We start from the raw sequence: 4,984 nt of genomic DNA, 5'->3' as shown, positions 1-4,984 counted from the left end.
TATCGGCATTGAGACTGAAATAAGATTCTGTAGATACGTAAGTATTTGTTGTCGTTTCCGCACATGTCTGCGTGCTTTGTAGAATAAACTTCAAAACATACGCGATATTGTGATAGTACTTAAAATTACTTTATAGACCCTGTACAATTCTTAAGTCATCTTATAAAAACATGAAATCAAACAAGCATTTACCCAGGATTATTTTCACCCACAGAATATTTCATACATAAAAAAACCTCCATTTCTATTTCAACTCCAACCTCTATCCCCAGTAACTCTATGAAATGTTTTCCTGTTCTTGAGGGTTTAATGAAGCATGTTGTCATTTCCAAAAGAATTTTCGTTCGCTGAAAGGATGAAAAAGGCCGTAATAGTTAGTGTAAAACCGTTAAATAAATTACCCAAATGATTGCACAGGAAAAAACGAAATAATTATGAAATTATGTGCGACGAGTTTAATTTGCATAGGTATCGAAAACAGCAACGTCGACAGGATAGTTTAAAGTAATGATCCAATCACGTTAGGAATAGGTCATTAACCAAAGGTTTTGACGAAATTGTAATGTGTGTAATTCGAGCGATGCCAGATTTGTATTTGCTTTTATTCTGAAATATCCATCATATACTCCGACTTAGGCGAAACGTTTTTAGATAGGTACACACTGTAAAACATAGATACATATTTTAAATGACAGAAAAAAATGGGTTTATTTTTTGTTATGTTATAGTGTTAGTATTTATTTATATCGTGCACATTGTTGATATTGCACATTTAAAATCAATGGACTCAAGGTATTGTTGCTCGGGATTTATTGCAATTAGAAGATAGATAATGATTGAAACGCTAAAATGGCAGATTCTCATAAACTTTTAAATTTCTTTCAAAAACTTGTTCAGAAGAGTATTTCAAAAAATATAAATTGGATTTTTTTTCAATTTTGGAAAAAGGTGACGTTAGATTACTTATCGAGTAAATCTTGCTGAAAATCCAGTTTGCTCCTGTGGACATCCTTGTGAGAATGCCTTTCACTTCTTCTTCGAGTGTCAAACTTTCAGAAATGAAAGATACATTTTGTTTCAAAATTTGGCTGAGTTAGAAGTAGATTTGAATTTAGAGCTTCTTTTATTTGGTAATAACGATCTTTCTGAGGACCTAAACTATTTTGTCTTTACACATGTGCAAAATTTCATTAAATCTAGCAAAAGGTTTTAAAAGATTCTTATACGATGACGTATTTATGTCTGTGTGTGAATGCTTAATATGTATAATTTATGTTTAAGCCTATCTCTTTATAAACATGTATTTGAAAATGTATGTTGGGAGAGGGCTCCAATAAGTTGTAATAACTTGTGCCCAATTCCCTTGTTCAAATTTATTTTGGCAATAAAATATGTTTAAACTACGGCACGTGGTACAAATAGAAAAATAATCAACATACGATTTAATTGTTTCATGGCGGATTTTGATCTTGTTGACAGTGTATTTGTGCACCGACTTTTTAAAACCTGTAGAATAATAGTAACGGGTACCTGCACACACACACACACACACATATATATATATATATATATATATATATATATATATAATTTATACATACTTTTCACTTTTTTTTTTAAAGTGTATTAAGGTAGAAGATAACAGAAAACATGAAATTTTAACCATCATTATTGGGAGTAGTGTTTTTGTTTTTGTTGTTTAGTTTATTACAACAATCCTATATGTTTTAGCTAGTATAATTATGCAATACATATTTGTTGCACAAGTCTTTATTGTTGTATATTCAGTTGATTTACTTTGTTTTGTGTTATTTAGCGAATAAATTATTTGTAAATGTTTAATGTTATATTTACACATGAAGCAAGCGTGTAGCTAAATGGCTTATAGGGAAATGGTGTTCCGTCAAATCATAAAAAATATAGCAGAAACAAAATCAATTATTGGTTTCATTAAAAGTTATAAATGTACCGTTGATCTAATATTTAGTTAATAAGATTTACGCTGATGTGGCAAGACATTGAACACTATAAGCAGGTGAAGTAGGATTACTTTACAAACTGACCAGGAAGATTTCATCACATTAAATTACGCAGTATACAATTGTATGTGTATCTATTTCTATATACGTATTATCTATGTACCTATTACTGTATAAAGTTAGTATGTATTGATTTACGGGTTGTGTTGGTCAGCAATAATTTAGCTAACATCAGCGTAAATTCATGATTCAAGATACACGAGTTAAGAAGGGTAGTAGGGTTAAGTGGGGTAGTAGAGTTAAATAGACGACAGACATTGATATTTGTCAGAGAAGGCCGGGGAGCGCTGGAGAAAGGAACACCATCTCTCACAATCTATGACTCTGCTTGTACTTAAATAAACTACATGAAAGAAGAAACAACGCCTTTGTGCTTATACTCAATTGGGCCAGAAGCGTAATAGAAACTAAGATGCTTATTTATCAGTTGGAACTGATCAAAACAAATTGTAATATTGATTTCCAGGTATGGTATTAATGTACAACAGTACAATAAAGTTTTACTTATACAGAAAAACGTTTTTGTGGAAATTGCCATCATTGTGTATATTGGGTGTAATTTGTAGATACAGTTACTAGTATCCAAATTTTGAAATACTATGTATCGGTTTATCATTAAAGGACATTGGCCCGGACGTTGATATTTCAATACCGATTGAGCCAGCGTTCGAGGTCATTACATTTTCCGTACTTTGGTATCAGTGTAGATATCATAGTGTTGTTTTCTTTGGAATGTGTAACAAGTAAGGTCCTAAATTAAACGTTTTTCTCCTTTCTTTCATTGCAAATTGTTCAACTGAAACACGATGTCCATATAGAGGATATTTGATAACGCAAGCCTAGAGCGCGATGTTATGTATTGTCCTTCCATTTTGTCACTCCTCGTTTCTGTGAATAAATATATCATTTCATCTTCATATCGTCCTGTTATTTCTTTCAATGATTGGTAAGTATCCTCTTATGATTCAACAATAAGAAAATAACTGGTAACACAATTATACTCGTTTCTTTAATTAAAAAAATAATTATATGTTTATAGAGATGTGATGGACATAAACAGTGAAATGTTATGATGTTGCTATCATACCACAGTAATAAACATGGTCACCTGCTCGTTTAGATATCACGCACGTCATGTGATTTAGCTTCCGTTAAAGTGATTTCTCATTACCGCGAGCCCATTCTTCCTTCCTTGACTTCGATTCCTATAGCTTTGCTGTTTGTTAGTGTTGTTAGATGTAGTTATAGTTTATTTAAGACAATAGCTTATTTTATTTCAGTAATTCAAAAGTCACATTCATAAATAAATAATTGCTCTTTTATACGTACATATTAATTTGAAATTCAAATAAAAATTAAATGACATTTTCATGAATAAGCAAGAATCGTGCATAAACAATTATCAAGTCTAATTGAAGTCTATTGATAATCAACTCATATGCGTGTAAGCAAAATAGCAGTAGTGTTATGCCTAATATTCCATAGCGACATGACCAAAAGTGGTGACGTCACCTGAAAAATATGTTTTCATCGATTTAAACAATTTTGTGCAACAAAAATTGAATTAAAGCACTAACTACACGTAATTCCGTATTGAAGACGCATTTCATGTCCACGGATGTCTGTAAAGGTTAGATAAAACATATCGCACAAACGTTTGAAATGTCACGTAGATAAGCTTGTATCTACAAGTGTGTTTGACTGTCCTTTCATGCTAATCAGCACTCAACGTGGCTATCTTTAAAAAAAACTTCAAATGCTGTGATATCCTATATTTGAGGATTCTGATCTTAATAATCAAGTAAATAGTTTCGTGGATTTGAAACGTAATTTAAAACAAAAAATATCGCCATATCAAAAAACTCGTATTTCAAACGTAAAATCGATAAAACAAAGGTCGGCATTCAAGCAATGCTTTATATAGTCAGACATCAATGGAAAGATCAAATATTTCCTACGAACTTGCGCATCCGTGAATGTCATTGACGGTTGCCAACTTAATATATCCTATATCCAAACCCGCCCCCCCCCACCCAACCCCTCCCCACCTATCCCAGTGACAACAACCGGCGATGCCTTAAGTCGTGAAACCAACTTTCTTTTTTTTTTCGTTGAAATTAGCGCTAGTAACACAGGAATTAAACATAATCTTGTTTCATTCAACAGAAGGAAATGGAATACGATGGAAGGTGCTGATCACTTGTGTGCCTTTTGTACCATCTTCGAGATTACAGACCATGGCCAATGTTTGCCAGAACCAGCGTGCCACGTTTAAATAAGTAGTATTTAGTAGTGGGACGGTTCTTATTGTCAAGTACTTCATTCTTTTGAAATTATACAAGTTTGGCTGTTAGTGTATCACATCATTGGGTTTGTAACACTTCTTTCGATTTTAATTTTCCTCTGTTACCATAATGGCCCGCGAGTGTCTCCGTTTGTTGTTCTAAACATATCAAATTTGTTACCAAAATCACGCGAACATCCATCCTCAATACTGCCAGGGTTACGCTCACTATCGCTCTCTGCTGAGAGTGAAAATAGTCGAAACCCCTTTGGTATCGATGATGGCCAACCCCTAAAGAATGGATTTGTAACATCATCTATATTCATATTTATTAACTTATCTTTGAAGTGAAACTGTTACTCTACTATAAGGCAATCTTGTAAAGACAATAGTTTACCAGGTCAAGAAGGATAGAATATTTAACCTCTTTCAGCGTATCAATGTCGTCTATCTAAGCGCCATATGTATTTTCAGTAAGAGTTTTTAAGATTTTGAATTGAAAATGCATAATCTACAAATTGATTTCTTGACATATTCGATAATGTTTTATTCCTTACAGATACTTCCTAAATCACTTAGACAAATTGCCGTCTCTGACTTACTTGTCTGACGAGATGAAGATTTAGAAACAACAGTAAAACCAAAACCAGACAATGTATCG

Source organism: Ylistrum balloti, unplaced genomic scaffold, assembly GCF_031769215.1.
Source record: "Ylistrum balloti isolate Yb309-2 unplaced genomic scaffold, AGI_CSIRO_Ybal_v1 Utg369578, whole genome shotgun sequence".
Classification (NCBI taxonomy): Eukaryota; Metazoa; Mollusca; class Bivalvia; order Pectinida; family Pectinidae; genus Ylistrum; species Ylistrum balloti.
This window is presented reverse-complemented; position numbering follows the sequence as displayed.